The sequence below is a fragment of the Podarcis muralis genome, chromosome 14 (genome assembly GCF_964188315.1).
Source record: "Podarcis muralis chromosome 14, rPodMur119.hap1.1, whole genome shotgun sequence".
NCBI lineage: Eukaryota > Metazoa > Chordata > Lepidosauria > Squamata > Lacertidae > Podarcis > Podarcis muralis.
The window spans coordinates 2,002,026-2,019,078 of NC_135668.1; the positions used below are offsets into that span (position 1 = coordinate 2,002,026).

The window sequence follows — 17,053 nt, forward strand, 5'->3', positions numbered from 1 at the left end:
ACACTTTTCCTAATGTTCCACCCTATGTTGAAAGGGTTCAAAGAGGGACAGATCAGTGTTTCCCCAGCCAACATCAATTTTACATTCATTCATAAATCTGTTCTGTCCTGTTAAACTGCATAAAAAAGAAATCCATACAATCATCACCATCATCATCATTATTAATTACTGGTACTACTTATACCCCTCCCCCATCTGACTGGGTTATCCCAGCCATATATTTAAATGTGGACTTAAATGTTTAGTTAATATTTTACACTTTATGCTTGCCTGTCTTGTTATCATTATGTGTTATTAAAACTTCAATAGAAATATAATTAAAAAACAAGGCATGTATTAAAAATATATTTTATCCCAATGTACACATTTCTAGATGTATTTTATCCCAAGCACCTCTTTCTTTTTTTTTACACATTTTGAGACAACATCCATATGGCAAAATTGAAAGAAGTGCAAAAGCTGATGGATAATTGCATTGTATTAATCCAGGAGGTGCAAATTAGATCAGGTCACTTAAAAATGCAAACCAAACAAAATTCTCCTCTGTCACTGGAAAAGTCTAGGCAAACCTTTTTCTACTGTTGTTGCTTTCTCTCTCTGCTGAATAAGGTTTAGACAGGCTCTGCTTCTTCTACAGAGCCGGGTTTTGGTGCCTTTTGCTGCTCACAACTAGCACAGTGTTTGAACAGAGCGCAGGGCCATGAAGTGAAACATTACAGCATCATTCCTTGTAGATAAGATGTTATCCATTTCTGTCAACTAATCAGATAACCGCAAGGTGGCCAAAGGAAGCCTGGGTTTATCTTACAAACCCACCATGTGCACAGCTCAGTACAAAGCTTACAACCAGTTTATTGTACAAACTTTGACATTATCAGCCAGATAACATTGGTTTTAATTATCTGCCCAAGACAATCGTAGCTTGTAATTTTGCAAAAAAAAGCAAAGCAACTTTTGAAGCCTCTCTTAACTCAAGTGGGCAGCCAGGCCTGTGTCAGTTTAGGGAAGTCCAAGATTCATGCCAAGGAAATTCTAAATCTGAACTCTGAATAAGTTGAAAGGTATTCCATTTAATTCAGAGCCAGCACCAGCGAGTTCAAATGGAAATCTCTTCCTAGTAAGCATGCATAAATTACACAAGATCTTGCTTGACCCTGAGGTTTTTAAGTGTGCTTAAATATGTAGAATGAGAGTCATTGCACATGGAACTTTACAGGGACATCCACATCCTTAAACAAAACGCAGATAGTAAAAACAAAGTAAAAACCCTACACTTCTCTAGTGCGTTCCTGTTGGAATATTGTTGTTGTTGTTTAGTCGTTTAGTCATGTCCGACTCTTCATGACCCCCTGGACCAGAGCACGCCAGGCACTCCTGTCTTCCACTGCCTCCCGCAGTTTGGTCAAACTCATGCTGGTAGCTTCGAGAACACTATCCAACCATCTCGTCCTCCGTCGCCCCCTTCTCCTTGTGCCCTCCATCTTTCCCAACATCAGGGTCTTTTCCAGGGAGTCTTCTCTTCTCATGAGGTGGCCAAAGTACTGGAGCCTCAGCTTCACGATCTGTCCTTCCAGTGAGCACTCAGGGCTGATTTCCTTAAGAATGGATACGTTTGATCTTCTTGCAGTCCATGGGACTCTCAAGAGTCTCCTCCAGCACCATAATTCAAAAGCATCAATTCTTTGGTGATCAGCCTTCTTTATGGTCCAGCTCTCACTTCCATACATTACTACTGGGAAACCATGGCTTTTACTATACGGACCTTTGTTGGCAAGGTGATGTCTCTGCTTTTTAAGATGTTGTCTAGGTTTGCCATCGCCTTTCTCCCAAGGAGCAGGCGTCTTTTAATTTCGTGACTGCTGTCACCATCTGCAGTGATCATGGAGCCCAAGAAAGTAAAATCTCTCACTGCCTCCATTTCTTCCCCTTCTATTTGCCAGGAGGTGATGGGCCCAGTGGCCATGATCTTCGTTTTTTTGATGTTGAGCTTCAGACCATATTTTGCACTCTCCTCTTTCACCCTCATTAAAAGGTTCTTTAATTCCTCCTCACTTTCTGCCATCAAGGTTGTGTCATCTGCATATCTGAGGTTGTTGATATTTCTTCCGGCGATCTTAATTCCGGCTTGGGATTCATCCAGCCCAGCCTTTCGCATGATGAATTCTGCATATAAGTTAAATAAGCAGGGCGACAATATACAGCCTTGCCGTACTCCTTTCCCAATTTTGAACCAATCAGTTGTTCCATATCCAGTTCTAACTTCAGCTTCTTGTCCCACATAGAGATTTCTCAGGAGACAGATGAGGTGATCAGGCACTCCCATTTCTTTAAGAACTTGCCATGGTTTGCTGTGGTCGACACAGTCAAAGGCTTTTGCATAGTCAATGAAGCAGAAGTAGATGTCTTTCTGGAACTCTCTAGCTTTCTCCATAATCCAGCGCATGTTTGCAATTTGGTCTCTGGTTCCACTGCCCCTTCAAAATCCAGCTTGCACTTCTGGGAGTTCTCGGTCCACATACTGCTTAAGCCTGATTGTAGAATTTTAAGCATAACCTTGCTAGCGTGTGAAATGAGTGCAATTGTGCGGTAGTTGGAGCATTCTTTGGCACTGCCCTTCTTAGGGATTGGGATGTAGACTGATCTTCTCCAATCCTCTGGCCACTGCTGAGTTTTCCAAATTTGCTGGCATATTGAGTGTAGCACCTTAACAGCATCATCTTTTAAAATTTTAAATAGTTCAGCTGGAATATCATCACTTCCACTGGCCTTGTTATTAGCAGTGCTTTCTAAGGCCCATTTGACTTCACTCTCCAGGATGTCTGGCTCAAGGTCAGCAACCACACTACCTGGGGTATACGAGACATCCATTTCTTTCTGGTATAGTTCCTCTGTGTATTCTTGCCACCTCTTCTTGATGTCTTCTGCTTCTGTTAGGTCCTTTCCACTTTTGTCTTTTATTATGGTAATCTTTGTACGAAATGTTCCTTTCATATCTCCAATTTTCTTGAACAGATCTCTGGTTTTTCCCATTCTGTTGTTTTCCTCTATTTGTTTGCATTGCTCGTTTAAGAAGGCCTTCTTGTCTCTCCTTGCTATTTTTTGGAAATCTGCATTCAATTTCCTGTATCTTTCACTATCTCCCACGCATTTTGCTTGCCTTCTCTCCCCCGCTATTTGTAAGGCCTCGTTGGACAGCCACTTTGCTTTCTTGCATTTCCTTTTCATTGGGATGGTTTTGGTTGCTGCCTCCTGTATAATGTTACGAGCCTCCATCCATAGTTCTTCAGGCACTCTGTCCACCAAATCTAAATCCTTAAACCTGTTCCTCACTTCCACTGCGTATTCATAAGGGATTTGACTTAGATTGTATCTTACCGGCCCAGTGGTTTTTCCTACTTTCTTCAGTTTAAGCTTGAATTTTGCTATAAGAAGCTGATGATCTGAGCCACAGTCAGCTCCAGGTCTTGTTTTTGCTGACTGTATAGAGCTTCTCCATCTTTGGCTGCAGAGAATATAATCAATCTGATTTCGATGTTGCCCATCTGGTGATGTCCATGTGTAGAGTCGTCTCTTGTGTTGTTGGAAAAGAGTGTTTGTGATGACCAGCTTGTTCTCTTGACAGAATTCTATTAGCCTTTGCCCTGCTTCGTTCTGAACTCCAAGGCCAAACTTGCCAGTTGTTCCTTTTATCTCTTGACTCCCTACTTTAGCATTCCAATCCCCTATAATGAGAAGAACATCCTTCTTTGGTGCCATTTCTATAAGGTGTTGTAAGTCTTCATAGAATTGGTCAATTTCAGTTTCTTCAGCACCAGTGGTTGGTGCATAACCTTGGATTACTGTGATGTTAAAAGGTCTGCCTTGGATTCGTATCGAGATCATCCTATCATTTTTGAGATTGCATCCCAGTACAGCTTTCGCCACTCTTTTGTTGACTATGAGGGCCACTCCATTTCTTTTACGGGATTCTTGCCCACAGTAGTAGATATGATGGTCATCCGAACTGAATTCGCCCATTCCCGTCCATTTTAGTTCACTGATGCCCAGGATGTCAATATTTATTCTTGCCATCTCATTTTTGACCACACCCAACTTACCAAGGTTCATGGTTCTTACATTCCAGGTTCCTATGCAATATTTTTCTTTACAGCATTGGATTTTCCTTTCGTTTCCAGGCATATCCGCAACTGAGCGTCCTTCTGGCTTTGGCCCAGCCACTTCATCAGCTCTGAATCTACTTGTACTTGTCCTCCACTCTTTCTCAGTAGCATGTTGGACGCCTTCCGACCTGAGGGGCTCATCTTCCAGCGTCATATCTTTTATATGCCTGTTGTCTTTGTCCATGGAGTTTTCTTGGCAGGGATACTGGAGTGGCTTGCCGGTTCCTGCTCCAGGTGGATGCTTGGCAGGGGGTTGGACTCGATGGCCCTTGTGGTCTATTCCAACTCTATGATTCTATGATTCTATGGATCACGTTTGGTCAAAACTCTCCACTATGACCTGTCCATCTTGGGTGGCCCTGCACGGCATAGCTCATAGCTTCTCTGAGTTATTCAAGCCCCTTCGCCACGGCAAGGCAGTGATCCATGAAGGGGCTATTGGAATATACTACATGTTAAATATCTGGTTTTGTACATGATTTGCACATTCAAGGCTAAATCACCAGTCAATGGGTTTTCTTTTCACTGAACACTAAACATTATAAATCAATATCTAAGACTAATTCAAAAGTTTGTGCATGCCGCAATACGTCATACAGACCTGAGCTCTGAAGGCAACACTGCACCAAACCAGGATCCCTCCTTAATGTGTAAACAACGTGGTTGTTTCATTTAGAGAAAAGGCTAGTAAGAGGCGACAGGATTGAAGTTTATAAAATTATTCATGGCCTGGAGAAAGTAGACAAAGTTCATAACTCTTCAACTAGTGGACAACCCATGAAGCTGAATGTTGGGAGATTCGGGACAGAAAAAAATAAAGGACTTCTTCACACAGCACACAGAGAGCCTCCGTGTGATGGAAACTGTTTTATTAGTAGTAGTATTACCAGAGGAGGAGGAGGAAGAGGAAGAATTACTATTTATACTTTCATTTCAAGAAGAAGAAGAAGAAATGCTAAATAATGAAGATGCCAGGTGTGCAGCCCCAGGTAAGGTATTCCATAGCCCAGGTGCCACAACCAAGAAGGTCCTGCCTCTTGAACTCCAAATGGCAAGGGAATACAGAGCAATGTCTCTGAAACTGATCTGTGTGTGGAAGAAAAACAGGTAAGGGAGGAGGCCATCTGTCCATTTACGTTCTTTGGCTGGATGGATTTGCCACCATGATAGCAGCAAACCTACATGCATCATAGAGGGTGAATACAATGGGCTGAATCCAAAATATGCCCTCCTGCTTAGGAAAGGAATCCTTGCAGCCATAGAAGTGCAACATTGATGGAAGACTCTGACCTACAGAGGGGCATTTCTGCATCCAACCCAGTAAGATTTGAATTCCAAAAAATTGAAAACTTTGAGGGTCAGCAATGGAGACAACACACCACCGTTAATTACTCACAACAGCACAATCCTGCCCATGGATGCCTCCTCAGGCATCTGCTTCATTGAGCTCCATGGGGCTACAGCCTTAAACAAGGTCCTGTAAAGTATAATGCAAAAGGTAAGAGAAGGAAAATACCAACTTCCTAATTGGTAATTTTGATTTCCTCGAGGCAGCTCCTGTGGGATTGTATGACTTGACCCTTTGTTTACTGAAAGCAGACACTTTCCCTTTTTCAAACTCCCAAGAGGCGACAGTCACACATGAAAACTCTTCCTGTATCTCTGGATGCTCTTTAAACTGCCACCCCTCAACCTCCCCAGCCTCGCTTTTAATCTCTCTACATGCAAACATGGATCAAAAGAGTTCAGCTAAGAGCTCTTCACCTGCAGCAATTGTGCTTCTACTCAGTCAGGTGCAGGATAGGTCTGTGCTATGTAATCTATTTTGTCTTGTTGACTTAAGTGTCTGCCATGCCAAGCCAAATTTCCCTTGGTATTTATCTTTCTGCTTAGTGTGTGTGCCTTCCCAGCTGCTACTAACAATTTTAGTGGAAGTAGCAAAGAAACTTCGGGACTTGCTTGCTTTTTCTTTCTTCCAAAGGACTATTTCCCTTTGATTTATTACCCTGTTCCTTTTGTTTAAATTCAACGGCCAACCAGGCCAAGCAAATAGCTTTTCAGGGAACAGAAAAGAAGTACCATCCCTTTCAACAAGTGTGTGTATGTGCATTGCACTAAACACTCAAAATTTTGTGAATGCTGATGTGCATTGTGCAATAAAGGAACTGATCATAGTGCAATAGTTAGAGTACTGGACTTGGGTCTGGCAGATCTAGGTTCAAATCCCCACTAGGCCTAACCTACCTCACTGGGTTGTTGCAAGTATAAGAAAACGAAATATGGATGTGGAAAGTGGAGGAAAAGTGGGATGTGGATGTAGTAATACAGTGTAAAAAAATATATTCCTCGTCTCTGCTCCAGAGGAATCTATCAAAGCAACGAATAAAGTATATAAATAGGCATATATAACAAAATATTCTATATTATGTGTATATCTATTATGTCTATAATATGTCTATGTCTATACAAAAAGAGGGGATTAGATTAATTTATTAAATAAATTAAGCAGCAGCAAGAAAACCAAAGCTTTCTTTTAAAAGAATCTTCTCAAATGCCAACTGAACACAGATAGAGAGGAAGATCATCTCAGCTCTTGTAGGAAGGGCTGAAGAGTTCCCGAGGGACCTCCAGATGTTCCTTCCTTCCTAAATTTCATTCAGAATTGTATTTATATGCTCCTCTTCCACAAAACAAATCCTGCCCAAAGCTGTTTACTACAAGGAAAGCAGGAATACATGGTAAATCAAACACCACAGGAACAAGTTCATGGTATTATAATCAAACAGCAACATAATAGCAAATATAACAGCACATTTTAGTACTATAAATATGAGATTAAGTTGACAACTTTACACCTCCTGGCAACAGCAAAAATAACAAGGGAGCTGTTTCTCCCTGGCCCTAGAAACTACAGTACAGTGGTACCTCGGGTTAAGTACTTAATTCGTTCCGGAGGTCCGTACTTAACCTGAAATTGTTCTTAACCTGAAGCACCACTTTAGCTGATGGGGCCTCCCGCTGCTGCCGTGCCACCGGAGCACGATTTCTGTTCTCGTCCTGAAGCAAAGTTCTTAACTTGAAGCACTATTTCTGGGCTAACGGAGTCTGTAACCTGAAGTGTATGTAACCTGAAGTGTATGTAACCCGAGGTACCACTGTACTGGGTCTTGGCATCTTGCATGCCTGCAGTCACTAGAGGGCAGCACTGAGACTAACAGAGAGTCAACAAAATACAGGGTGTGGTCTCTGGTCTCCTGCCAAACTGCCAAGTTTCTCTTTCTCCCTTCCCTTTCCCCATGTTGGCTTAGAATCCAAAGCCATCCTTACAAGGGATGCCAACTTAAATAAAATATGGGGGGGGGGGGGAGGTAAGCCCCACCCTGCATAATTGATCACATGACATGGCACACGCACACCGTTTAAATGGAAATACTCACTGACTTTGGGGGCTTGACCTCCTTAAATACTTTATGGGGGGGCTGAAGGGATCTCGGCCCCTAGGAGTTGGCTCCTATGCTTTTAAATAGAGCTCCTATTCACTGTAAACTAGACCACCAAGCCTCAGGCCAACCAGATGCCCCAAAATGATACCGCTGTTGACTGTATTCAAAAGCTGCTGAGAAATGCCGAATAATAAGCAGCCCCCCCCCATCCCTTCCCCACTGTAAGTGGTCATCCACCAGGGCAACAAAGCTACTTTGGGTCCCACATAACAGCCAGATTGATACAGGTTAGCACTGTCCAAGACTCGCTCCATTTCAGTAGCAGCTACAAGGGTCTGCAAAGTGACTTTGAGATTCAGCTTGAATCATGGACAGGTACCAGCATGGCAGCAGAAACACTGTTCTTGTTTAGTCGTTTAGTCGTGTCTGACTCTTGGTGACCTCATGGACCAGAGCACGCCAGGCAAACCAGCATGACAAACCAGCATTTGTGCTCTCACCACAACCCAACTGTCCCAGCCATGGACTCCTCCCTGCAAGCAAGGGCAGCTGTGGCCAAGCTCTTACAGGTGCCCCCAAGGTGGGGCTGGCTGGCTCAGCCTTCTGGCTCTCTAGGTGCAGGTGCAGCAAGGAAGGTCCAATGAGGCTACATAGCCAGCAATAGCCTTAAGACTGCTACCTGCCCACCTCCGCTTCCAGTTCTCATGGGGGATCTAAACATTCCACCTAAACATTAGGAAGAACTTCCTGACAGTAAGAGCTGTTTGACAGTGGAATTTGCTGCCAAGGAGTGTGGTGGAGTCTCCGTCTTTGGAGGTCTTTAAGCAGAGGCTTGACAACCATATGTCAGGAGTGCTCTGATGGTGTTTCCTGCTTGGCAGGGGGTTGGACTCGATGGCCCTTGTGGTCTATTCCAACTCTATGATTCTATGATCAGTCTGGCAAGAGGGAGGGTCGGATTCTGGGGCCTCCCCAACAATCAAATCCATCTTGGTTTCAAGGCTGAAAATCCTTTGAGGCACTCACCCCAAGAATGCCTCATTTCAGGGGCCACTGCCATGCTGAAATGCAAGCAGGGGAGGAGACTCTGGAGTGGACAGACCCCTCCACCATCAAAGCTCTTCTCCACCACAGGAAAAGCTCCTCCACTTCTCCCTCCCCCTTCCAGCCAGCAAATCTGGGGCTTAGAGTTGCACTACTAATTCTCAAAGTTTGCTACCAATCAACCAGCCAAAGCTTGAGTCCAATTATTTACCAATTAAAACCAATCAAAGCTTGCAAACTTGAAATATGCCCAAATGCACTAATCTGTAACTACTTCCAAAGATTGCATAGAGACATGTAGAGAAAAAGAAACGCAGTCCTTCCTCCTGTTCTGCTTGCTTGGAACGTCGGAAGCTGAGCGATCCCACCCTTCACCACCGTGAACTTTTCAGGAACCAGAGAGTGCCAACAGCAACATGATGGTATCCCAAAGCAAATTGCTATTCTCAGAGGATTTGTGGTTCAGCTGCAGTATTAATATTCTAGATGGAACCAAAGCCTAGCTTGCTAGCTTCTCTTAAAAGTTTATGATCCATCTTATTAGCAAGACCTTAGGAAACAATAAATACTTCCACGCGGCTAATTGCAAGCATGTGTACACAGAGATTAAAGTGCAGTGCATGTCAGGATGATGTAGGGCCAACCCGAAACCCAGTGAAAAATTATGTTGCCGTGGTCAAAGGTACTTCCGTACAGTACCGTGGAAAAAAGTGTGGCAGGAAACATTATTCCACAACCTCACCCTGTTAATGACAACCACTGTCTGAGATGGGACGAGGAGCTACCTTTTTCTGTTTCTAAAGCAAATGTTTTGCATCTATCAGGCTATATTAAAGCTTCCACTCCCTTTCCTGAAACGGGAAAACCCAGCTCTCTAAGCAGAATACCATAAACATTTTTAGTGGCACCTTCAGTCTGAGAAAGGGGAAGACTGACTCCTGGGTTGCAGCCCTTCAAGCACGGCCTTGTTTGGCATGGGTTGAACGTTGCCATCAAGTGACAAAAGTGAAGCATCTAACTTCCAAGGTGGTCTTCCTCTGGTTTAAGAACATAAGAGGAGTTTGCTGGATCCGGCCAGTGGCCCATCTAGTCCAGCATCCTGTTCTCACAAGGGCCAACCAGACGCCTGCAGGGAACCTGCAAGCAGGGACTGAGCACAAAGCAATCTCTCCTCCTGTGGTTTCCACACACTGGTAGGGAAGCAGTGCTGTCTTTGGCCATAGAGATGACCTACATGGAAAAGGTACGGGTCTGCTGGAACTGTACCACTTCAACATGCAAGTGCAGGAATCATAGGATTAAATGCTCTCAAACATCAAGAATCCCCTGGCTGTGGAAAGCAAGCATGTCAGGGACCAGGGCACAGGTTATTATTACATCACATATCCATTTGTGTTGCTCTATAATATTGTTGCCACGTTATATTCCTGCCACTCAGTGTTTTTGTTTTTAAAATAAAGGGTGAGGGAATCCCAGGGTTTGCTGAGGTTTTACTGTCTACTTTTCTGCACCTTCACTATATAGCAATTCTTTGCCCTGGCTCTTGACAGTTGAGGGGTGCATTTTTGGGTGTGACTGTAAGCTGCTTTAAGATGTATCTAATATTGTGTTGTTATGTTGTAATCCACCCTGGGGCCTTAGGGTGAAGGGGAAGGTAAATAATAACCCTGATGTTTTGGACTACAGTTCCCATCAGCCCTGGTCAATGTGAGTTGTAGTCCCAAACACAGGGAGGGCACCAGAGTGGTGAAGGCTGGTCTCTGAATTGTAACTCCTCACCCTTGGTCAAATGGCTCACCTCATACATTAAGCTGCGTCAGGGCAACCACACCGGTGAATGCAACATATATTGTGTTCCTTTTTGAAGAGCTTATATGACCTTATTAAAACATCTGGTCACGCACACAATGGAAGCCAGCTCTTAACTGCTAGCAGATTTACTGGCATGGTGAAAAGGCTGGGTGGGTCATTTTCAAGCAGAGAATCGTTTTGATTCATTTGTGGCAACATATCTCACAAAAGGCATTGCTGCTCTTGATGCGCCTCCAAGCTCTTCTTCAGGGAAGGCAGGAAGGATGGAAGAGATTATGGCGATTCCCAGAAACAAAGCCTCAATCAGGTTGAGCTGGTGCTTCATACCCTCCAAGTGTCCCAATTCTCCGGGGACCGTCTCAGAATTACAAAAGCCACTCTGGCTTCTAATCTGATCCTGGAATGTCCCTAGTTCTCCCACCAGCGCTGGCGCCACCAAGCTCAAAGATAGGGCTGCCATACGTCCAGACATTACCAGGATTTGACATCCGAGGAGAACCCCCCCCCCAACCCACCTTGCAGGGTTGCTGTGAAGATAAAAGGTTAGGGCAGAATCTGCATGCAGTGCCTCAAATTCCTTGCTATGAATGGGGCCCATTCCCTTGATTTTCAGTGGGGCTTCCTTTGAAGGTGACTCGGAAACTACAACAAAAAAGAGGTGCCACTACAAAGTACTGGCACATACCAGCCAGTTCAAATCCCCACGACAGGGTGAGCTCCCGTTGCTCGGTCCCTGCTCCTGCCAACCTAGCAGTTCAAAAGCACATCAAAGTGCAAGTAGATAAATAGGTACTGCTCCGGCGGGAAGGTAAACGGCGTTTCTGTGTGCTGCTCTGGTTCACCAGAAGTGGCTTAGTCCTGCTGGCCACATAACCTGGAAGCTGTACTCTGGCTCCCTCGGCCAATAAAGCGAGATGAGCGCCGCAACCCCAGAGTTGTCTGAGCCTGGACCTAATGGTCAGGGGTCCCTTTACCTTTACCTTCAAGTCGCTACTAATTAGATGTCTCTGAGACCAGAGGAACCCAAATGTTCTCACTTTGCTCAGAAACCAAATCACAGAGAGAGAGAACCCAGGGAACTGTACAAAGCAATGGAGCGAAAGCCAACAGAAACATTCAACTCAATGCAGACGTGCCAGCGTTGATGACATCCCTCATTCAACATGCGCTGCAGGCAGGCAGCAAATCCTACAGCCCAAAATTGTGCTTCTAAGTGCTAACCTGATGAAGACTGGCTCTCTCCTCTGCACGTGGCCCAGGTGGAAGGGAACGTGTATAAAAATGCAAAAAGGTATCTGTCAAGGGACAGTTTCATTCACACAGGTGTGTTCAGGAATCATTATTTTCTCCATTATAGGGAGCTGCTTTATACCAAGTCAGAGCAGTGGTCCACATATTGCTAACACTGCCTGGGCCTCCCCTGGTTCAAGCACAGCTGATCAGACTTTGAGGCCTGTGCACAGCATCCATGCCTTTCAGGGATTTCCCCGCTTCCCCTAATCCAAAGCCACCAAGCTGCGAGTCTTCAAGTGTTGTTTATCAGCAACTAGTGCAGAGTGCCCAGTGCTGCCCAGGAATTTGTAGAAACCCCAAAATACTGTGTTTTTAACTGCACTGTGCTATTTGTGAGTTTGCATCCATCGTGCCAAAAAAGCAGGCGACCAAAAGTCACATTTGGATCCACCATCTTGTTTCAGAATGGCACCCAGCACCCAAACATAAATAGCAACTGCTGCCCACACCTCGGGAACCCTTGCGCCACGTTTGGTGACAACACCTTGAAAGGTAGCCAAACCTATAGAGAACAAGTGGTCAAAACCACATTCCGAAACATATAGTAGACATTGGTACCCTGCATTGGTTTCCAAACTGGATGGGTGTTTAGAAACCATAACCATTCGCATAAAGTTACACGCAAGCACTTGCCTGCAATAAATTAAATTAAATAATTCCTGCAGCAGAGAGTGGGGGGCAGGATCCTGGTTGGCTGACATTTCTCGGCTGTCATTAGATTTGGCCTATCAGCTGAAACCCCCAGGGAGGGCAAGACAATTGCCTGGTTGCCGTCATAAAAATAAAGACAGAGATTAGATAAATATTCGAGGAAACTGCTTTCTAAATGGTCGCTATGTCATATTTTAGCCGTTTGCTTAATGATAGAACAATGCGAGGTTTTTCGCCAATGCTGGAATAGTATTTGTAACATGCATGCACGCATACACTTTATGGTGTTTAAACAGGGCTCTGGTTGGTGAAGGCTGGTCCACAAGGGCAAATGGGAAGCTGCTCTGCCAACTTCAGCCTGTCCTAAGCCAGCCCCCAGCCCCCACCCAGTTCAGGAAGGCCCAGGCAACCAGCTCCTGCCTCTTCCTTAGTCCTGCTGTTGCCCCACACAGAACCCAGCAGGCAGGGATGCCAACTTGAATATAATATTGGGGGGCAGGTAAGCCCTGACCCACATAATCGATGACAAGATGCAGCGCATGCACGCTATATGAATGGCAATGCCTGACAACTTTGGGGGACCCAGCCCACTCTTATATTTTATTGGGGGACAAGGGACCTCAGCCCCTAGCAGTTGGCTCCTATGCCAGCAGGGAAGGGAGGGCAAACTAGAATTAGTTGCCTGGTCCTGACATTGGCTCTGGTGCCGCCTGCTGTGGGACTCTCTGCCTTCCACGCACAGTCCCAAGGGAGCAGCCTCTACTAGCGCTGGTTCCGCAGGGAGGGGTTACAGCCAAATTACCTGCTTTTCAAAATCCGGTTCCCCAAGCACTTCAGAACAGTTTGCTGAAAATCTGTAGCTATTGCATTACCCAATCAAACTACTGGTTTGCGTAGTCCAGGAATCCTTTCTATGGTCCAACTCCCTTCTCCCTGACCATTGGCCACAGAGGGCTTCTCGGAGTTCAGAATCTGGCAAGGCTTTGAGGGCCACAAGTTCCCATCCCTGGTCTATGCTGGCTAGCAGTAGCTCCCCAGAATCTCAGGCAGAGAGACGTCTTTCAGCACCTGAAACGGAAGATAGCAGGAACCAAAGAATTTGAGAGGTCCTGAAAACATGGGCTATAGCTCCATGGTAGGACACACATTTTGCCTTGAGAAAGCCCCAAGTTTCATAGAATCATAGAATCATAGAGTTGGAAGAGACCACAAGGGCCATCGAGTCCAACCCCCTGCCAAGCAGGAAACACCATCAGAGCACTCCTGACATATGGCTGTCAAGCCTCTGCTTAAAGACCTCCAAAGAAGGAGACTCCACCACACTCCTTGGCAGCAAATTCCACTGTCGAACAGCTCTTACTGTCAGGAAGTTCTTCCTAATGTTTAGGTGGAATCTTCTTTCTTGTAGTTTGGATCCATTGCTCCGTGTCCGCTTCTCTGGAGCAGCAGAAAACAACTTTTCTCCCTCCTCTATGTGACATCCTTTTATATATTTGAACATGGCTATCATATCACCCCTTAACCTCCTCTTCTCCAGGCTAAACATGCCCAGCTCCCTTAGCCGTTCCTCATAAGGCATCGTTTCCAGGCCTTTGACCATTTTGGTTGCCCTCCTCTGGACACGTTCCAGTTTGTCAGTGTCCTTCTTGAACTGTGGTGCCCAGAACTGGACACAGTACTCCAGGTGAGGTCTGACCAGAGCAGAATACAGTGGCGCTATTACTTCCCTTGATCTAGATGCTATACTCCTATTGATGCAGCCCAGAATTGCATTGGCTTTTTTAGCTGCCGCGTCACACTGTTGGCTCATGTCAAGTTTGTGGTCAACCAAGACTCCTAGATCCTTTTCACATGTACTGCTCTCAAGCCAGGTGTCACCCATCTTGTATTTGTGCCTCTCATTTTTTTTGCCCAAGTGCAATACTTTACATTTCTCCCTGTTAAAATTCATCTTGTTTGTTTTGGCCCAGTTCTCTAATCTGTCAAGGTCGTTTTGAAGTGTGATCCTGTCCTCTGGGGTGTTAGCCACCCCTCCCAGTTTGGTGTCATCTGCAAATTTGATCAGGATGCCCTTGAGTCCATCATCCAAGTCGTTGATAAAGATGTTGAATAAGATCGGGCCCAAGACAGAACCCTGTGGCACCCCACTAGTCACTCTTCTCCAGGATGAATAGGAACCATTGATGAGCACCCTTTGGGTTCGGTCAGTCAGCCAGTTACATATCCACTGAGTGGTAGTTTGATATACTTTGATCCTCCATGAATTTGCCCAATCCTCTTTGAAAGCCATCCAAGGTGGGGGCCATCACTGCCTCCTGTGGCAGTGAGTTCCATAGCTTAACTGTGCTGTGTGAAGTAAGGTAAAGGTAAAGGACCCCTGACAGTTAAGTCCAGTCGCTGCTGCTGTTGCTGAATATTTGAATGCGGAAGCTACATCAGATGAAGGGGCTGTTTCTTTGTTTGTTGCTGCATGAAAAACCCATACCTGGATTTTAGTCTTCAGAAGAGGACAATTAAAAATAATAATCTTTGTTTGGCAAAGGGATGCTGTTTGGCAAGGAATAAAAAGCCCACTTTGGGCAAAGATTAATTTCCTGAAGTAGCAATGACTTCCAGGAGCATTTCTATGGTTACCAAATTATACTCCGTAACATGGTACAATCACAGGTAAAACCATTTAAAAGAAAAAAGAAAAACAAATGGATCTGAGCTGCTGGCATTCATTTAATCATTGATAACGGGGGGGGGGGGATGGAGATGCCTTCATTGGAGGGGGGGGTCTTTCTTAAAGAGCACACCTTTCCCAAAGCTATCTGCAATCCAACATCCTGCTTCCTTGAGAGGATCAAGAGAAGTGACTGCAGGCTGTCCTGAATGCCTGCCTTCATGCAACAGCAAGATCAAAATGCAATTAAACAAAACTAAGTAAACCAGCAAAACATGCACACAGAGTTGTATTCCGTTCATTCTGGTGCAATCTGTGGAGGAAGGAGACAAGTCCTGCCAAATCTGCCCCTGTGCATCTTTCAAGGCAGCCACACATTTTCACCGGAGACACATTCCTTGGCCCCACGGCTTGTATCTTGCCAGAGTGCAAAAAACCTGGAGTAATTAATGGTGTGCGCTCTTTTTAAAAAGCAGACATTTTGCTTTCATTCTGTCTGGAACCAGCTTCCTAATTATCTCCTTCCATCATGAGAGACTTCAAACTTCAACTATGGAGCAAAGCCAAGGGGAAGGCATGTTCACGCCCCCCCCCACTCCACCCATCCCCAGTCATTTTAGACACACATATTTATCCCTTGCTGTGACTAGGATACCTCCAATGGCTGGAGCCTGGTGGCAAAGGGGGAGGTGATTCTGAAATGATCACTTGCAAGAGGCGAAGGTGGGGGATGCAGCCATAATTTGGGAGTGTGCAGATAAAACAGGAAGCCTTTGAAGCAACAGCATGGAATCATATATACAGGGTGAGTTCTTTAAAAGAGGCCCCGTGGATACCGAGTGCACATGTTCCACGGAGCCTCTTTTGAAAGACTCACCCTGTATATCGCTTTTGTGCAGGATCAGGGAGCTGCACAACAGGTGTGCCACGCCAGATCAATTCCTCCAGCCAAATGAGGACCTGATCCAACTGAAATTGCATACCTTAAGGCTGAAATTCTCCAAGTAAATGCACACCTTTCCGCATAAGTCTCCTTAGGCTGCAAATCACCTGGATTTCACGGGGAGAGTTGGGAACATGTTTGAAATCAAGAGAGTTCTGGAGCCGGATCATGACCCATTTACACACAGACAACCTCCCCGTTCCCCTTGGCTCGGCTCATGGGCGCTCAAGCGGCCGCCCGCCGTTCTCCCTAAATCCAACTCCCCCCACAAAAAATGTTGGGCAGAATTAGTACTGCAAGCCCCGGTCAGAGGAGCCCCCCCCCGCCCCGCCCCGCCCCGCCCCGCTTCCCAGCGAGAAAGAGGCGAGGGAGGCGCGGCGGGAGCGCGTCCCCTTCCTTCCCTCCCTTACCTTGTCCGTCTCTCGGGGCTCCCGGGGAGATGTCCCGGCTGAGGGCGCAGGGATGCGGAGTCAGTCCGGAGCCAGGCGGGAGAAGCCGGGGGAGCCGCAGGCGCCTCTCCTCCCGCGCTCGCCCGCGAAGAAGCCCGTCTCCTCCCGGCCGCGCGCGCGGACCCTCTCGCGCCCGGATCCTGCCGCCCCCGCCCCCTGGTGGCCGCCGCAGGAAGAGCGCCTTCGCGGGCAGGTAAGCAGCAGACAGGTGAGGCCTGCCAGCCGCCCAATACTGTTTTGTTTGCTCGCTTGTTTGCTGTTTGGGGCATTTTCACACCGACCGTCGTGCTTTCCATTTCATCTTCAAGCTCAGGGAATAAGTGCATAAACACAGACAGGTAAGATGGAACGCTGGCACGTATCCCAAGTTTGTAAATAGATCTGCTCCTGTCTTCACCTATAAACTGACTCAGTAAATTCACTTCTTAAAGAAATAAAAATAAACACTTTCCTTCTGTCACCCCCTCACAACACACATTCCAAGGCAGTTTCTATCAAGCCTTGCCCCATTTTCAACTAATGGTGTGAAACAGGAAGGAGGAGCCTTTTCCGCCCCAAGAACCACATGCCCTCCCAAGGAAGCTTCCGGGGCC

At 45.9% G+C, this 17,053-nt stretch overlaps 1 protein-coding gene across 3 annotated transcripts in view; it reads right to left on the reverse strand.

The window, feature by feature from the left end:
* The window catches only part of THSD4 (thrombospondin type 1 domain containing 4), a 360,765-nt gene extending 344,187 nt beyond the window's left edge, over positions 1 to 16,578 (reverse strand). Inside the window, exons 1-2 of one of the 3 annotated variants that reach the window (XM_028706824.2) lie at positions 16,422 to 16,578; positions 13,276 to 13,471 (exon numbers count right to left, since the gene is read on the reverse strand). The gene's annotated coding sequence lies outside the window, so the exon portion shown is untranslated. Of the gene's footprint in view, positions 1 to 13,275; positions 13,472 to 16,051; positions 16,119 to 16,421 lie in introns of all 3 variants that reach the window. The other 2 variants (XM_028706822.2, XM_028706820.2) reach the window with 2 other exon arrangements.
* Positions 16,579 to 17,053: the final 475 nt, after the last annotated feature.